The sequence below is a fragment of the Protopterus annectens genome, chromosome 2.part1 (assembly GCF_019279795.1).
Source record: "Protopterus annectens isolate FY-2018-M chromosome 2.part1, PAN1.0, whole genome shotgun sequence".
Classification (NCBI taxonomy): domain Eukaryota; kingdom Metazoa; phylum Chordata; order Ceratodontiformes; family Protopteridae; genus Protopterus; species Protopterus annectens.
Genome location: NC_056729.1, coordinates 342,837,871 through 342,858,019, shown reverse-complemented (window position 1 = coordinate 342,858,019; position 20,149 = coordinate 342,837,871).

Below are 20,149 nucleotides of genomic sequence, written 5' to 3'. Positions count from 1 at the left end.
AGTACATAAGAATGCCCTTTGGGAAATCAAATAACCTTGCAAATTACAGTGGACTCAGTGGTGAGAGATCTTGGTACTCAGATAGATAGTAACCTGAATTTCGACTGCCATGTGTCCATGGTGGTAAGAAAATCTTTCTGTGTGACTCAGCTTATAACTAAGTGCATGGCATCCAGATCTAAGGATGTCATGTACCATTGTACTCATCAGACCATTAACATAAGTGCAATACATCCTTTAGCATGTACCATACTACTCAACCTGGAAACATCAAAAATATGGACAAGGCCCATGAAAAATAGGTACAAATCTGTACACTGATTAACATAGCATTTACACACATAATTATGTAACCCTACCCACTCCAATGGAATTGTGGGATACCAACTTTCAAACGCAAATTGAAGAACAGACAACCAAAATATGGCACCAGAGTCCCCCCTGCAGCCATTCCAGTGTCCCATTACCTAGCTATTTCGCTCCACTTACCATAAACAATAATGTGTGCATTGTGAGGGCTCTACGGTCATTAGCCTAGTAATCTTCTATGAATCTATGAAGCAAGAAAACATTTGCATAGTGTGATTTGTAGGAACAATATTCTTCTGGTTGGTAAAGAATTTTAAATGAAACATTCCATATCAGAGTGTGAAGAAAAATATTTTCTGTGGAAAAGGAATGCATTGTGAAAAATCACCTGATCTGTATCAGCTGTAAACATTGAGAATGAAAGTTTGTACTACCAACTAAGACAGTACATGGCTAGTCACAGAAGGCTGCTGGGTAGCTTAGCAGTTTATCATTTCAGACATCCTGAAATAAAATCAATGCATTCAGTCTCTTTCTGTCTCTCTCTCTTTTTCGCTCTCTCTCTCTCTCGTTCCCTCAGTCTGTTTAATTACCTTCCTTCAGGTCATAGGCAAGGGCAACCATGAGAAGTTTTAAAAATTCATTACAGCACCAAGTACTTAAAGCTATGTGTAGTAAATATAGTACAGGAATGAGTGCATTTAGTGAATTGAACCGACTCCCCATGGTGGTATCCTCTGTAAATAACGAAGTTAAAACCCAAGCTACATTTGTCTTCATATGGCTTACTTTTACAGTGATCCCATGTTAACTGTGTTTCCATGAGCAAGAGACAAAACTATTATGACTACATATTTATTTAAAACACAAATACACTCAAGCTGAATGAGTGATGTTAACGTTCCATTTTTCATGTAATACATATTTACCATAAATGTCAAAGCTTCATTACAGTTGATACTGTCACAGGTGGTCTAATGCAGTAATCATGCAATCATTTATTTATTTATTTATTCTAAAAGTAATTACTTAATCAGGATCCAGGTAGAAGCCTATTCAGGGACTCAAGAGTGTGCAAGGCATAGAATTCGTCTTGAATGGGACAACAACACAATATGTGTACACACAGCACACTATTGCATGTAATGCATACGTAGAGACAATTCAGAGAACTGCCAATTAACCCATGGCACATCTCTGGGATGAAATCACAGCATCCAGTGAAAACGTATGTGGAAAGAGAGAGTACATGCAGACTATATTTAAAGTTTAAAGCATCTCAGCCAAGAACTGAACTTGCAGATCAAGGGCTGTGATGCAGCACTGCTAATGGATGCACCACTGTTCTCAGTTTATTAGGACATACTACAAGTTCATGTGGCCTTTGGAGAGATACTGGAGTATGCTCTTCAAATATTCAGCAGTATTCTGCACTGGAACAGTAATCATATCTGGGGTAATAATGGTCATTCAATCAATCGAAAGCTAAAAGCGTGATCTGTAAGAGAACTTATTTCCATAAATGTGTAATTATATTAGTTGGTGGTATGAATGTATGAACTGGTTAAGCTCTGCAGATGGACAGCCATTTGCATATTGCCTCCTCCCATTATATCCTCTGCTGTACTTGAAACTTGACACATTGTGTTTAAGATACTATCATAAACATATGGTCTAAAAAAAATGAATAGAGCACTGTTTGAACTTGTAACAGAAGACCAACTGTATTTATTTATTTTACATTTGTTAACTGGGAGGGACCGACTGGACACAGGTCCATTTTCAGCGGAGGCCCGGGGAGAAAAGCTCCATGTTACACTATTAGCATTTATACAGTTCTAAGCAAGTCTTAAGAACAAATTTAGGTGTTACATTATTTAAAGTAGTACAAAAATTAACATTTACTCAGCATATGATGCATCGGTTAGAACAAACAATTAGTAGAAAATTAAAAAGGTTTTTTTTTAGATACATTTTCATTCACAATACACTTATATATTTACATTTGAAGAGACATATATATATGCTCACACCCACACATCAAAAGTATAGGTATTGAAGTAAGACCAAGATGAGAATATGAAGAGCTTTCTCAGATACAGATTATAGCCTATATCAGGTACAGATTTTAATAGTGTAGTGTACAGGTGTTTATTTTATTTTTATTTTATTTATTTATTTAAATTTGTTGACCGGGAGTGTCCGACTGGATGTGGGTCCATTTTCAGCGGAGGCCTGGGGAGAAAAGCTCCACAGTAAAATAAACAGACAATAGTTACATTGGATTACATAGCGATTAACAATTTAACATAGAAATTACTTACAACATATTTACAGATGAAGAACATAGTACATCAGTAGACAACTAGAATCTTTATCTGTGAAGTACATAACAGGCATTAACAAATGTAACAATGAGAAGTTCCTGCTGTATATTAAGTACTAGGCTTATGAGCATCTGAGCTTGCTATAATCAAGGTAGTTAGTGCAGTGTTAGTATACACTAACTATACACATAGGTGTTAGTATGTTTATCCTATTGTACAGATGCTGAGTTTGGATGAATAAGCAAGGATATAGTAGGGCTATGTAAGGAAAATGTTAGAGAGTAGCAGAATACTTGCAACTGTGCATAGTTATTGTTTACCCTGGGGAGTAGCAAGAGCAGAGCCAATTGTTTGAATAATGGGATTTCAGGAGGTGTTTGAATTGGGTACTAGAAGTAGTTACATGGCTTGGGAGTGAGTTCCAGTTTTGGGCTATTATGCAGGCAAAGAGAGATTTTCCTGCTTCATTTTTATGTATATGCCACAGAAGATAAAATTAAAAAAAAAAAAAAAAAAAAACACACCAAGCAGCTTGGAAGTCGTTTACAGCACATATACTCACACCTACAACTTACCTCTCACAATGGAATGGGTACAGCTTAAGCACTTTTGCCACGGTGCATTAAATAGTCAAAAATTTTAAAGAGCATACTTAAGAAATAACCAACCACAAATACAATAACCTTCTTGTTATAACTAGTCCCAACAGAAACAGACTTCTACCTTGAAAGCTGAAATAACAATATCTACAAAATGATAAAAAAAAAGGTTACAAAGGTTGGGGAAATTAAGTGTCTTAAATATGCAAGCTAAATATATTCTCTCCAAGACATCTAAATAAAATGATAAAGACCTCTTGCTTTGCTCACAATTCAGTATTTTGACTTTAATCTTCAGAAAATATAGCATTTAGGATTCAGGTGACTTCAAATTGATTCAGTATATCTTGAAAATACAACAGTGCTAACCAGAAAAAAGATACATGCTAGTATTTTACAAACTAATTAGTGATAAAATAATAGTCCTGATGGACAAGCACTAAAATACGAGAAAATACTGAAAAAATCAACCTTTAATTCAAACAGAAAGGTGCTCAGTTTGATTATTAATTCCATGAACACAAGCTCACTGATGTACGGGACCCGTCACACCCACACACCTCCTCTTCACACAGAAGAAACAAAACAACATGTTTCCTACTTCAGCCAGAATCCTGTCTGTAATGTTCACCCTGCTCTGGCTCTGCAGTACCCAGGACTTTGCTGAGAATCCATTTGAATAAAAAAACAAAGAGAACGCCGCTCGCAAGTGCAGCCAAATCCCCGCTCGCAGATCCATTTGAAAAATGTTTCCCGCTTTCGGAAATGCATATCAGCCGGAAATGTATGCACTGAGCCTTGAGCTTAATTCAGACAGGCTGGTAGCCCCAACGTAATGACGTCAGCTCAAAAAATGGAAAACATAAATAAATAAAAACAGCTGGGAAAAAGTCGGAAATGAAGGGGTGCCACTCGAGAATCATGGCACCCCATTATTTGGACCCCAAAACTTGGTAAAAAATGAGTAATTCGGTACAGTTGGGAGGTATGGCATGTACCTTGCCAGGTACCTGCAACAGTTGGAGCATCCTCAGAGGTTTCTCACCAAAGGAATATAGGGTATAACCAACATGTCATATGCAGACTGATTAAAAGCCTTACCAGTGTTTTAATTTTCCTAGAAATTACTGAGGGGTGATCTGTGCCTGACTTACAAGGCAGTCTCTGATCCAGCCCTGATGGAAATGTTGCAAATTTGCAAAACTATCTCCACAAGGGTTGCCTGCTCTAAAGATCTAAACCTGATCTCTGATATGAATAGATCATGCTGGAGAGACAGTTATCTGTCCCAGAGATTGCCTGTCCTTTGGAATAGGCTTCCTATTCATGTGAAGCATAGCCCTTCCCTGACCATCTTCAAGTGCAATTGGGACCGATAGATGGGAAATCGTAAATTCACTCCTAGGTTGGCACCCATGTCCCTTATGGACAGAGGCAGTATATTAAAAATTGTCAAAACCCCACTTGCTGACCCTTGCTATCTTTCCCCTAGGTATAAAAAATTAGGTAAAATCTAGATACAACTGGATAGCCTTGTAAGGGCTCTTGAGCTGTTAGCTTAGTGATCTCCTATGAACTTATGAACCTATGTAAGACTGCCATATTTGTAGTCTTATTAAATGTGTTCTACAAATTATCTGTTGGTTGCACTTTTATAAATTACTTTGATGTTGAACCTGTGCTTCAAAGTATATAACCAGCAAAACAACCTTATTGGATTTTAGTATTTGGAAAATGTAATGATTTAATAAAGCATTTGAGAAAAAAATTAAAGCACATATGCACAACAACAAGCATGCTCACTAAGCAGCCATTAAGTTCTTTACTGAATTCAGCTTCTAAAAATATCTGAGCATAAAAGCAAAAATAATCAACATTAAAGTGGATGGGTTTCTCTCTGATAACTTCTGTTTGAGCAGAGGAACCAGGCACGGGTGTCTTCTTTCCCCTTTGTTAATTGTACTATATTTAGAACCATTGGCTAAAAAATAAGAGACTCAGAAATTCAAGGATATAATTGGTATGGTAGTCAAGAAAAGCTGGATCTATTTGCAGATGATATTATTTTATACCTGATAAAACCAGAAAAGGACATTACAGTGTTGTGGAACATTTTGAGACAATTTCAATTTTTTTTGGGATACAAAATTAATGAACCTAAAACAAAGACAATAGTGGTTAATTATGTATCTACACACAAATTGGTTCAGCAATATCCATATTTATGGTAACATGATAAAATGAAGTATTTAGGAGTATGGATTAAACATGATTCCAGTGTGGCAGCTAATGATATGTGGGAAGAGACTAAACAAAAGATAATACAAAAACTGAAAAATTGGAAGCTCTCTTAAATGAATATGGATAATGAACTAAAAACAGTTAAAATGTTTTTAGTACCTTTAATCTTACACACAGGTCAGGCATATTTTAATCAATCAGAGAAGAAGTTGTGGATAACAATTAAAGAGCAGAAGGATTTTATCTGGGAGGGGAAGACAGCAAGAGTCAAGTGAGATTAGTTGATTCTTCCAATAGAACAAGGTGGATTGGGATTACCTGATTTAAAGGGGTAGTTCAGAGCTACACAGTTAAGGCTCCTATACGTAGCACAAGCAGAAACCTATAATTCAAAGCGGAAAGTGATGCTGATGAAATTGGGGGAAGCTATAAAGAAACAAGAAGAGACTGGAATTTTGGATGCAGACCTTTAAACAGAATAGCAATAATCATACAGATTATATTCATAAAGTAGCAGAAAGTAGTCTAAGAACTAAGAAAACATGGGCATGGATAAAGGAAATTCTGCCAATAAGAATGACTGAAATTAGAGATACAGACAATAGTCAAGAGGGGGCTGGAATTTATTGGAGAAAACTGGCAAAGGAACCAAGGTATTGGCAACAAATAACTGCAGAGGGAAAGTTAATAGAGTGGGAAGATGCCAAGAATCCATTTGGACTGCAGGTCAGAGATTGAATTCTCTATCAAGGACTGATATCAGACTATAGGCAAACAGAAAGAAATGGGAGGGTCCTAAACAAAAGACAAGCACTGGTAGAGATTTTAGTAGAATCTAGAACAGAAGCTGTTGTTAAAAAAAATAATTAGTAACGCATATACAATACTGCACAATAACTAAACAAATCAATCAGAGGAGGTTAGAAAGGATTGGGAAGAGAGAGACTGGATATGCAATTCACAAAGAAACAGTGGGGATATATATGTTTGTCTCCCAAATATGCAACAAAATCTAGAAAATTTAGGATTTTTGCTTGGAAATGTTAGCATAGATATTTTTATACCCCAAGTAGACTCCACAGAATTTTTCCTCAGGTAGACAGCAAATGTTGGAATGTGCGATGGGGAAATAAGAGGTAATTGGGAACATATTTTCTGGGAGTGTAATGAGTTGGCAAGCTTTAAAGATTGTCTGCAGACAACTCTATCAGAGATACTGGGTGAGCAAACTGGTGTAACTACGGTAATGTTTTTTTTGAGCTATGATACAGAATTGGAATTGTCTATATATAGTAAGGCCTTGCTGAGTCTAATTATGGTGGCTGCCAAAAAAGCAATTACTAGAAAATGTAAATCAAAGTATAAGACAACTGTACTAGAAGTAGTGAACATAATAACAGAGATAAAACAACTGGAACTGGGATCTTTAGAAAAGGGTAGGATCAAATTACATAGGAAAAATGGGAATTGCGGGAACAAAATATACAGGGGATTAATGAGGTTTAACAAAAGGCAGGGTTTGAATGAGCTATGTAATGTCTGACTGACAATGATTGGGTAGATTATAAGTGATTTATAATGTTTGCAACAAAAATTATGTCAATATAGTTTGTGATGGAAAATGCTTGCAGCTAAGATTATGTCAGTATAGTTGGTCTTCATTTATAAAAATGTATGACTGCCTATGTCATAAATGATAAATGAATAAAGACGTTTTTTGTTTAAAAAAAATCAAAAAAAGACAGACAAACTAATGTCTGCAAACATGCCATTACAAACTGACACTGAACATGAGTACAGACATGACAGCTGTCATAGCAGCAAGTAGAGGAAATCAGAAGAAGCAGAAAACTGAGACAGAACGGAAATACTGGAACAGGTTAACAGCTTCAAGTATCTGGGGAGGGACAGAGGCAAAGGGAAATCTGAATGAGGAGGCTGAAGCTAGGTTCAGAGTGGTTACTGCCAGCTGGCACAGAGTGTGAAGTATAACATATGACAGAAGAATGACAAAGAAGCTGAAAATTAAGGTGCACAAAGCAGTGGTGAGACTAGTACTTTTGTATGGTACAGTAATGTACAAAGTGAAGGCAGAACAGCTGACGAAGCTAAAGGTGATTGAGATGAAGTGGCTAAGGTGGGTGGTAGGGTACACACTGTGGGACCAACAAAGAAATGATGACATCAGAGCTGAATCTAAAGTATCCCAAGTTGAAGACAAGGTCAAGGAGGACAGATTATGGTGGTTCAGTCACATTTGGAGGAAAGCAGAATATGACTTGATGAAGATGATTTGGGAGAGGCAGGGAGAAGACAAAAGAAAACAAGGAAGTCCAGCAAAAAGATAGGTGGCATGACAGACAAAACACCTATGACAGTCAGGTATGACAGTCCAAGAAGGTATGGGAGTGGTATAAACTGAGAAAGGTTGCAACAGTTGTCCTATAGAGATAATGAGAAACAGGGGCTGATGATGACGAAGATGAGGGTAATGATATGATGTGTGTGTGTGTGTGTGTGTGTGTGTGTGTGTGTGTGTGTGTGTGTGTGTGTGTGTGTGTGTGTGTGTGTGTGTGTGTGTCTATGTAAAACTATTTAAATTCAACACAAATACAGAAAACAAATATTAAACTCAAAGAAAAATAAATGACTGCCTAAATAAGTCTCACAAAATCAGGTAACTGGAGATGTCATGAAGCAGTCAGATTAAAAGAACCCTACAACTCTAATGTGTTAAGCATAACTCAGAAAATTATTACTCTCAGTTCACTATCCCATTAAGCAAACCTAAAACAAATCACAGAATTCTAATGTGGTAATACTGTAAGGATTAACTTCAGATTTAATATCTTCTTCCTCATCTCCTGTCATCGAATAGGTGTAGCAAAAATGAAACAGATTTAAAATTGTATTCAGCCACTGAGTGTTGTTGAGACAAGGCAGAAAGTGACTCTGAAAGTCAGATGACAGCAGTATTCCCAGAAGCTGTTCATTGTACTGAGCAGGTAATGACTGTAGCTTGTCTAGTGCTAGGAATTGCATTATACATGCTCCTGCAGCTGCAGGACACAGAGCACATTGCAGACTGGTTTATGTTTAGAAAGTGGCAACCTCCCCAACTTTTTCAGCTTGCCTTTTGCTTCAGACTGACTTAGTGATAGCCAGATGGATGGGATTAAACTTGAATATACTGAATTTCAGCAAGACAGAGAAGAATAACAATGTTACAAGATTTAATACAAGTATTTTATACCTAGTTAACATTCTTTATACAGAATCTCAGATGATGCTGTTGGACTGAAATTGTATTTGACAAGATTTAGTGGGTAAGTTAATATATTTTTTGAGCAGGACTCTTTTGGCAGTTTATTCTTAACTATCACAGTGACATGGTTCTCCTTAAGTCCATACTCTTCTCAATGCATACTTATTTTTGTCAGCAGTTTGGCCAGCATTCATTATCAACCAATTGCTTTGGATCACCAGACCCCCTCCCCACTGGTGTAGGAGTTTGCAGGGGGGGGGGTGGACCTGAAATCCACCACTGCTGCTCATGGCAGCTAGAAAGCTTGGTTGGTTTACAAGCTTTAATCTTCCTATACATGTCCAGCAGTTGTGTCTGTGAAGAACATGCAAGGGGCACTGTGCAGGACTTATGCCTACCACCATGAGCAGTATAAACCAGGAAGTGCATTTACCTCCACAGTACTTGTGCAAGATTTCCTGGTCTCCTCTGAGAAGTGATGTGAACAAACCAAAACCTGGTTAATAACTGTGAGCAGCCAGTAAGAAAGGTAAGGAGGACTGAATTGAGAGGGATAGTTGACAATTAAAAATTAAACATTCTTTAATAGAAAATGTAATTGTTGTATTTTGGATAGGAATCTGGAGGATATTTGTGGCATCGACTGAGGTGAAATCAATTGCCAAGCAGAATTATTTAGCTGTGCTGGTAGAGGGTTATGGGAACTAATATGAAATATATCAGAGCATGGAAGGTTACTGGGTCTGTAGAGCAGTCCAGACAAAAAGAGGTTTCAGTGTCACAGTATAATGTCATGGTAAGGCTACACATGAAAGGATCATCACACATTTAGTAACCAAAACAGAAAAAAAATGTAAGGCAGAGATGGACTGTAAAGAGACCATTCATGAGAAGTATAGCTACAATGGTAGGTCTAACTTATTAAAAGGCATTAGGAAGCTGGTAATCTGGAAAGGGGCAGAGTTTCCAATTATGCTGCTAGTGACAGAGATTCAATGATTTAACTCCATATTAAAGTGTTAGTTGGGAAGTACGGGACCGATGGTCAGCTCCCCAATTCATCATAGACAGTGCAGGAGTACTGCATCATAGAGATGACATAGGTGGACCTCTGAGGTGAAACAGTGTGTGGAACATGTAGACATATGAGGCTGACATTTCTCTAACATATTTATATATGGCAGTCCCCTAGAAATATTGCTCTAGGTTTGTACAGTGTAGAAGTCATGACAATCACACATGCATGTTCCTAAGATATCTAGAAGCCATGAAAGACTCTAAAATGTTATTTTAATAAACCTATACAGTCACAAGAGTTAATTCAAAGCAGCATCTACCATGCATGCACCACTGCAATCTAAGAAAGTATAGTTAAAATTACTACATATACTGCAAATTACTGAAATACAATCCAGCCAGTCAGGCTAACCTAAGACACTTGTGGAAAGTCTACTGGTTGGGGTACCACACTAAAAAAAGAGGAATATGTATGCCTTGAGCCATGGGCTGTTTTGAAACCATGGGCTCACCTCATACCTTTTTGTTTACGGCCATGCATTTTTATGACCATGCATAAATGCATATCTTGTTTTGGATTCACCTTCATGACTGTTTTAGATGCAGTTACATACTAGATTATTGCTTAATACAGAAAAATGTAAGTACATGTTTAAATTTGTAGTGTTGAACATTTTTCCAGCAAGAAGTGAAACAAAATTTACTAAACAATAATAACATAATTACAATTTCAGAACATTTGGTGAAGTGGTACTTTGCTGTGATTGAAGAGGACAGCATCCTGGGTTTCAGACTTAGCAGGGCTGCTTACTTCGATTGCAAGTTGGGAGCTATTATTAACTCCCAAAGTGATGCTGACATCCTACAGAATGGCCTCCCTGTGACCAATGACTGGTGTCAGAACCACGGCCTTAAGCTCAATACCAAAAAATGTGTCGTCATCACCTTTGGGAAAAACCCGGTTACCATGAATTACCACATTGACAGTAGTCCACTGAACACAGAAGACGTTATAAGAGATCTGTGAACACAGGTGGACAGCAACCTCTCTTTTGATCACCACATTGCCACTGTGGTCAGAAAGTCCTTCTATGCGGCACATCTCATTACTAAGGGTTTTGCATCCAGGAAGAAAGAGGTCATTGTCTCCCTCTACTCTTCCCTCATTAGGCCAATCATCAAGTACAATGCCGCATTTGGCATGTACCTCGCTAGACACCTGCAACAACTGGAGAGGCCACAAAAGTACCTCACAAAGAGGATCATATGCCTTAAACACTTGTCCTATATGGACAGACTCAAATAACTCCAACTATTCTCTGTCTCATATTGCCTACTTAGAGGCGATCTCTGCTTGACTTACAAAGCCATGTCTGACCCAGCTCTGTTAGAAATGCTACATCTAAAGAAATCCCAATCCCTCTGCACCACACGCTCCAGAGACCTCAACCTCATTACCACAATTAACAGAACATACTGGAGGGACAGGTTCATAACCCAGAGACTGCCCATGCTCTGGAACAGAGTTCCCATACATGTCAAGCAGAGCATCTCCCTGACCATCTTCAAGAGAAACCTTGATGAGTGGATGGGAAACAGAAAATTCACCCCGGGGATAACACCAGCGGCTCTACTCAACAGAGGCACTGGGAACTAAGGTCAGGTGGCACTATGCCAGGGTAATCCTATGGTTAAACTTGTAAAGGCCCCAGAGACATTAGCCTACTACACACCTATGAACCTATGAAAGACCACTTACACAATCATTACAATGCATTAATGTCTGTGGTCATCAGTTACAGCCACTTTACTGACTATGTACAACTCACATGTCCGAGTATAATAAAAGTAGCAGCAGTAAAGGATTTCAACATGCTTTGCCCAAACACACACACTAGTCTTGCAAAGACAGACTAATGACTGTTTAATAGGGTCATAGGTGTTTACTAGGCTAATGACCACAAGGGCCTTTTTAAGCCTAGCCATGCGTCCCAAACTTCTGACAAGTTCTAGTACCCTTGGTAAGTGTAAGCAGGGGCTTGGAGGATGAAAAAAGAAGTTATGTACTCACCATAACGTTCCGTCTGAGTAGGTAACTTCATTTGTCAGCAACCTGTGGGTATCGGATCTGATTCGGATCCGAGCGGGCAGCTTTCCTAGCTTCAAGTTCCTCCCCGTACCCATAATACCCTGCTATCTCCCTCTAGTCCTCAGATCGAGTTTGCCATAGTATCACAGAATACTACCATAACACAAGGAAAAACCACCTGAACATCCCAACCTGATGTCATCTGGGAAGTGAAACACAATCCTTTAAGGACGAACTACCGGTCAGGGGGACGGAAGGAGGGTTGGTTGTTGACAAATGAAGTTACCTACTCAGATGGAACGTTATGGTGAGTACATAATTTCTTTATCTGAAGTAGTTAACTTTATTTGATCAGCAACCTGTGGAACAGAGTCCCCAGCTACCAACAACTTGGGAGGTCCATATGGAAGGATATTCCGGAGTACTGCAGAGCCAAAAGATGCCCTTCCTCTGGAAATCAGATCCAATTTATAATGTGTAATGAAAGCATGAGAGGAAGCCCAAGTAGCTGCTGAACAAATGTCATCCAAAGGGACCCTCAACCAGAAGGCCGAGAAGTAGCCACAGAACGGGTAGAATGTGCCCGAACCCGAATGGGCTCAGGTCGACCAGAGCTTCTGTATGCGAGAAGAATGCATTGAGAAATCCACCTAGCTAAGGTTACCTTTGTCACTGGTTTACCCAAACAGGACTTAGCAAATGAGACAAAGAGCTGTTCTGATTTTCGAAAAACAGCCGTTCTGTGTAAGTAAAATCGCAACTGTCTATGTACATCCAGGCAATGAAGTCTATACTCTCTTTTGTTGTGACAATTAGGAAAGAAGACAGGCAGGTTGATGGATTGGTTGATGTTGGCTTCGGGAGCCACTTTAGGTAGAAAGGAGGGATTAGTCCTGAGGGAAACTCTGTCTTTATGAAAAATGATGTATGGGGGCTTACTACAAAGAGCCTGAAGCTCCGATATCCTTCTAGCTGAGGTAATGGCAATCAGGAAGGCAGTTTTCCAAGATACATACTTTAAGTCGACCAAAGTTGCAAGCTCAAAAGGGGGACCAGTCAGAGCCTGGAGAACTAGGGTTAAATCCCATGGAGGAACTGCATCCTTAACAGGGGGTCTCAAAAGAAAGGTACCTTTCAGGAAGGTTTTGCAGATCTTAGAGGAGGCTAGGGGGGCCAAAATTGTTTCCAATGTGAAAGTGGGAAATAGCTGCCAATTGAACTTTAACAGTTGAAGAACTAGCCCCCTGATGAGAAATGTGGGATAGAAAGTCGAGGACTGCCGGAATAGGAGCTGTAAAAGGATCCAAATTCCTATGCTCTGCCCAGATAGAAAAACGCTTCCATTTACTCTTGTAGACTTTCCTGGTAGAAGGCTTATGAGTGGCCACCAGGACAGCCTTAACTGAGGATGAGATACCGGGAGTCCTAGCCATTAAGGGAACTGGATCAACCAAGCCAATAGCTTGAGGTTGTCCAGGTCTGGGGTCTTCAATCCCAAGGGGTGAGAAATCAGATCTGGAAGGGGATCTAAGATCCAGGGAGGATGCACTAGATGAGACCTTAGGCATGGGAACCAGGTTTGACGAGGCCAGAATGGGGCTATGAGGATGACTCTGCTCCCCAACCGACGAGTTTTCTGCAAGAATTTTGTCATCAACGGAAGAGGAGAATAAGCATAAAGAAGACCGGATGGCCAAGCATTAACCAGAGTGTCTCTGGGGGTTTCCCCTGGTGGGGGAATTAGAGTGAAAAACTCGCTGCACTTTGCATTCGAAGGCGACGCAAACAGATCGCAGCAAGGTTGACCCCATCTGAGGAAGATCTGTTTCACTACTAAGGGGTTCAGAGACCACTCGTAGGGTGAGACGATAGTTCGACTCAGCTTATCCGCTAGAATGTTTGACCGACCTGGTATGTGCGTTGCTATGAGAAAGCAGTTGGTGGATATCGCCCATTCCCACACTCTCATGGCCTCTCAGCAAAGTGGGTAAGATCTGGTTCCCCCTTGCTTGTTGATGTACCAGACCACTGACATGTTGTCTGTTTGAAATGCAATAATCCCTAGAGGAAGAAGGGCATGGAGAGCCTGCAATGCTAGAAGCACCGCCCTCATCTCCAGAATACTGATATGCAAAAAGGTCTCTGTGTGAGTCCACGTGCCTTGGACAGTTCTGCCCATGCAATGCCCCCCCCCCGAGGGGAGACGCATCCGTGGTCACTGTGACTTGGGGTGGGGACATAGAGAAAGGGCGCACTTCCCGGAGGTGCCTGGAATGGAGCCACCAAAGTAGAGATTCCCTGCAAACCCTGCTGAGGGGAATAGGGAAAGACGAGGGATGTCGTAGGATGGACCACTGGACCTGTAAGGTCCATTGGAGAATCCTCATATTCAGACATGCGAGCAGTGACATGTTGATGGCCACTGCCATGGACCCCAGAGCCCTCAGGACTAACTCTGCTGGAGGGGCCGAGGACTGCAGAAGAGCCAAAACATGGAGGTTTAGATTGCGGAGTCTGTCCGACGTCAGAAAGACTTTGGACTGAATTGTGTCTATCCTGGCCCCTATGAAATCCAAGATCTGAGTAGGCTGAAGGGGGGATTTCTTGTGGTTGATCATGATCCCTAGATGGCGGGCGAGATGTAGGAAATAGTCCCTTGCTGAACATAGTAGATGCCTGGTAGGGGTGGCTAGGAGCCAGTTGTCCAGGTAAGGAAAAACCTGTAATCCCTGAAGCCTCAGGTGGACCACTACAACTGCCATGACCTTGGTGAACACCCTGGGGGCTTTGGTGAGACCGAAGGGTAGGACCCTGAACTGATAATGGCTGGCTCCCAGCCAAAAGAGGAGAAACCTCCTGGATCGCCTGTCCATTAGAATGTGGTAGTACGCATCCTTGAAATCTATGGAGCACATCCAGTCATTCTCTTGTAAAAGTGGGAGAATGGATTGAATGGTGACCATCCGGAACTTTTCTTTGGCGACTGACAGGTTCAGTGTGGACAGGTCGAGAATTGGCCGTAAGTCCCTCGTCTTATTTGGCACCAAAAAGAACCTGGAGTAAAAGCCTGATCAGAATTGACTGGGGGGGGGGGACATGCTGGATGGCTCTTTTTCTTAGTAGCTCTTTTATTTCGAAGGCTGCTACCTCCCTCTGATTGAGTGGTACATTGGGGAGGCACCCCGACCAGGGAGGAGAACTTAGGAATGGAATTGAGTAACCTCTGGATATGATCCGGAGCACCCAGCAATCTGTCGTAATGGACTCCCAATGGGCTAGATGCTCCAAGAAGCGCCCCCCAACTGCCCCCAGAGAGGAGCAGTCAGGCAACCCCTCAGGGTTGCTGCATGGGTCGATCGGAAAAGGGTTCCCTCGACCTGAAATTCTTCGGCCCCCCTCTGCCTCTGGGCCGGCGTCCACCCTGTCCTCCTCTGCCTCTGAAGGACGAGGGGTCCGGAGCGAAACGGGATTGTTAGGATTTCCGGAACCACATCTTCTTCTGTCCTCTTTGGTTCCTGGAGAAGGACCTCTGAGGAGCCGAGAAGGGGATCCCGATGGCAGAAAATGTTTTCCCGTCCTTCTTGCTCTGGAGTAGCTTATCACTGATGGTTTTGCCGAAAAGCATGGAACCGTCAAAAGGGGCATTTGCAAAGGACGCCTTGAAGGGTTCCGCAAAGTCGCAGAGATGGAGCCAGGCCTGTCATCGTAAGACAATGCCTGCTCCGCTGGCTGTAGCCGCTCCCTCCATGGCATGGGAGAGAAGCCGCATAGAGGTGTTTGTGATAGACTTAAGAGTGGTCATTCATGCTGAGAAGGTCCGTTTGTCCTCGGCCGACATGGACTCTGGGGGTGACCCAGCGTACTCTTTGATTAGGTCCCACTGGAGTCGAATCATGTGTGCCATATAGTTCAGCGACCTGACAGAGAAGGTCGCTGAAGTGAACATCCGCTTTCCGAGGCAGTCCATCGTCCAAGACTCCTTGTCTGGAGGATGTACCGAGGAACTCTCCTGTGCCAATTCCTTCTTGGTGGCAGCTGCCACCACCATGGCATCTACTGGGGCACCTTTGCTCCAAACTGTCCTGTCTGTGGGGGGGCTGAGAATCCTGTCCGGTCTCTTTGGTATTGGCTCCACAGTGTCCTGCTCCTTCCATGCCCTGGTAGTTATGAGGTCCACCAAGGGATCGTCGGGAGGGGACACCCAAGAGGTAGATGGGCCTGTGTCAAACGCCTTCAGAAACACAGACTCATCCGAGGAAGGCTTTTGGGCTGACCACCCCCCTCTAATACGAAGCATTTCCATAATGTCTCCAAAGGAGACGTCCTCGGAGGGGGTGACCTGGGGAACCTTCCCTTTCCTCCAAGTCCCTGTCTTCTGTGAGGGACTCAGGTGAGTCCAAGTCCCTCCTCTTGCACTTTTGTTTGTGAGGGACCTCCTCGGGGGGGCTGTCCGAGGAGGGCTCACCAACAATGTCCTGTTCCTCTATGGGAACCATCTGGGACATAGGCGCAGGCTGTCCCTGGGGCCGGATGATGGAAGACAGGCCCATCTGAGAGGGAATGGCGGGTGGATCCATAGTAAGAGCCTGGGGCCTTGAATTCCTCGAAAGGACCCTCTCCACGATGTCGAATGCCGAGGGTGAGCTGCTTTCCCTAGGATCCGAAAGCAGCTCCCTCGGATCCGGCGTGTGGATCGGCACCGGAGATGACCCAATCAGATCCGAAAGGACAGTGCACTCCGACCTCAACGGAGCCGAAGGCACACTGACCCCTCCAGATCCGATGCTCATCTCATGGCCCCGAGAGCTCAGATCCGAAAATGGATCTGACAAATTCGAAAGTGCAGTTGGTGCCAAAGTAGGAAACACTTTCGGCGCTGACACCACCCCGGCTCCAAAGCTACTCAGATCCGACAGCTCCGAACCCCAATAGCGGGTCAGAGAAGGAGGAATGGGGGTGAAAAATGGGGTCGAGCTCCCCCCGGAGGGGGGGGCAAGGCAAGAGCACTCCCATCTGCAGCTGGGCCTGAAGAAATAGATGCATCATCCGGTCCATGTCCGCGTCGGATAAACTTCTGGTTGACCTGGATGAGGCTGCCGAGGCTGGCCGGGAAGGCTGCCTGGATGACCTTGAAGGTGACCGGGTCTCCTCCTCCGGCTCAGGGGAGAAACGTGGAGAACGAAGCCTGGAAGGGGAAGACCCGGAGATCTTAAGGGGAGGTGAGCTGCTTAGTCGGCGGGGCAGAGGGAATTGAATCGGCCTGCCTCTTGTGACTACGATGTCAGTCCCTGTCACACTCCTTGTCTTTTTTCCTGGTGTCCCTTTCCTCCTGAGCCAAAGAGGGAGTTTGAATCCCGGCCAGGGGAGCGGGGACGATCGGTGGAGCAGCCGCAGCTGTGGCTGGCACCACAGAGGGGGAGGAGGACAAAGCTGAATCAGGGGGCAAAAGGCCCGCAAGGACTAGCTTAGTCCACCTATCCCTCAAAGCTCTGAGGTTAAAGGGTGCACAGATAGTGCAGCCTGACGAAAGATGGTCCACACCTAGGCAAATAACGCACTGAGTGTGGCCATCTGCTGGGGACAGCTTATGGCCACACTCGGAGCATTTAGAAAAAATTGCTTTTGGGCCTTCGGACATGTTGAAAAGAACAGGCCCACATGCACACACCTTCACACACAGACAGAAGGGTGGAAGGAAATTAAAATCTACACTAAACTAACATGAAAAACTACCCAAATAGATTAAGGGAGAAAAGGGTACCACACACACTAATTTTACAGAGATTTTTAAGGAAAAAATTTTAAATATTCTACTTTAACTCACAAACTCAATGCTAGGAGCTCATTCTCAGATGCTTCAAGAAGCCACGGCAAATGAGATCTGAGGACTAGAGGGAGGTAGCAGGGTATTATGGGTAGGGGGAGGAGCTTGGAGCTCGGATCTTTTGATAGGAAAGCTGCCAGCTCGGATCCGAATCGGATCCAATACCCACAGGTTGCTGATCAAATTAAGTTAACTACTTCAGATCATTTACAAACAGGAGACTGGGAGATGAGCCATTTACAGACTGCATGCGTCTATTAAGAGACATAGGAGCCAAACCAGGGATGAATTTCCTGTTCCCAATCCAACTGTCCAAGTTACACTTGAATTGGGTTAGGGAGGAACTCTGCTTCACATGGATGGGGAGAGCCTGTTCCACAGAAGGGGTAGTCTTTGGGATACATAGCTGGCCCTCCAGCAGGTCCTATTTATATCACAGGCAAGGTTTAATCTTTAGAACTGGTAATTCTGGTGCTGTTTGTTTTGTGGATATGCAATGATATGAACTCATCAGGGTCAGTCATTTTTCATCCAGACAGTCCTTGTACACACACTGTTTATGATGTGCACCTCAAATGTCTGAGTATGGCAAAATAATAGTAGCAGTATTAATAATAGTAATGGTAATATAATAATAATGATGATGATAATAATAATAATAATAGCCACAATAACATATTTAAAATGGTTTCACATAAACACACAGTAGCCACAATAATGTACACATGCTTAACTTCACACAAAATAACTTCACACAACAGTCCTATAAAGCCATGTTAACGACTGTGTAACAATTAGCAGATTAGAACTTGAATTTGATATATATCCTCTAACAGCAGTTTGGAATTCAGATGAAAGAGAACATAAGTGGAACTTTGCTGACACTCATTTAGGCATTATTACCCGAACAGCATGATACAAACTGTATTTGTTGTCGGTGCTAAGTAAGCTACTCAGCAATTTAAAAAATGGAAAATAAGAAGAAATTAGTTCAAGTATTAGTCTAACTTCCCCCAACTAAGGTCACATGTTGCTAGCAGACTTCTTCTGTGACAGGCCATACATAGAAAAATCTGAAATATTGTTACATTGGACAGATGTTTGTAATAAACAATAATGGTCATAATAAATATATTTCAACCTTGTTTATTACAAACTGCAGCCACACTTGACTAGCTGCACAAAAATCATTTTAGTCCTGTAAAGCCAGAATAATGACCAGACAACAGCTATCAGTCATTTTAGCTTGCAGACAGTGCCATACCCAGTGATTATAGCTTATTTCTTGTTTGTGCATATCCCAAGTGTCTGACTGTAAAAAGATAAAATAAAATGATAGCTAGACAATGTATTTCATGCTGTTTTGAACTAACACATAGCTACTCACCAGTTGCCACAGCCCATATCTGGTTAACTACCAGGAACAATTAAAAAAAACTTACATCTCACTACCACCACTGACCACTGCTTCTCTTCTGCACTGTCATCTCCCTTTTACTGTTATCTGTTACTTGCCATTGCTATCCCATGATACGTGGAATGACATAGGAACAGAAAGCCCAAGAACTGATCAGTTAAGTGTACTAACATCTCCATAGGATACCACACCTACAGTTGTTTTGAATAAGGGTGCCAATGCTGGTTAACTTAACAATATATATATATATATATATATATATATATATATATATATATATATATATATATATATATATCTCATATACATTTACACATATATACATATACACAGACTTAATAGCAGGTAGCATCTACATTCAAAGCAGCCACAGTTGCAATGCCCTATGCCTCTCCTCTTTACCAAATGAAAAAGTAAGCAAAGACACAAGACACTAGTCAGACAGACAATCCTGGCGAATCGAATGATTTCTCTTGTTTTGCTAATTTTCTGATACCCTTGCTAGCATGTTAAGCCACTGCTGTTCTGGATGCAAACAAATTGCTTTAACCTTTGATGAATAAAGAGTGACTGCTTTCATTAGATTAAATCACAATTTGACTGACGAAGTTAATGTGATTATGTAAAATGAATGACTTACATTCCACTTGTTTCATTTGTTTTAAAAATATTTAAAGCAACGTGTTTGCTTCCTTAATGGAAACACTTCAGGAAAAATGGACAAAAAAGAGAAAATCCTGTTTCAAGACAATTCCTTTCTTACTGCTCCACCATTTCACATTGTAAACAATTAAACACATTGATTGGTTCATTGGGGGTGGAATTCATTTACTTAAAAAGTATTTGAACCAGTTTTTACCTTGTTTTGTGGTTCTGAAGATGTCAGTGTACTGACAAAAGCACTAAACCATGTTTATTTGTTTTATATTAAAAGTGTTTTGGAGTTTTTCAAGTTTACTTCGCTTTTTTTGCCTGCTATTGGACTGCCAAGTGCCAGGCTGTTTGTGCTGTTTATTGTAAAAAATTAATACATTTCCAAAGGCTTCGTGCTGTGATATTCG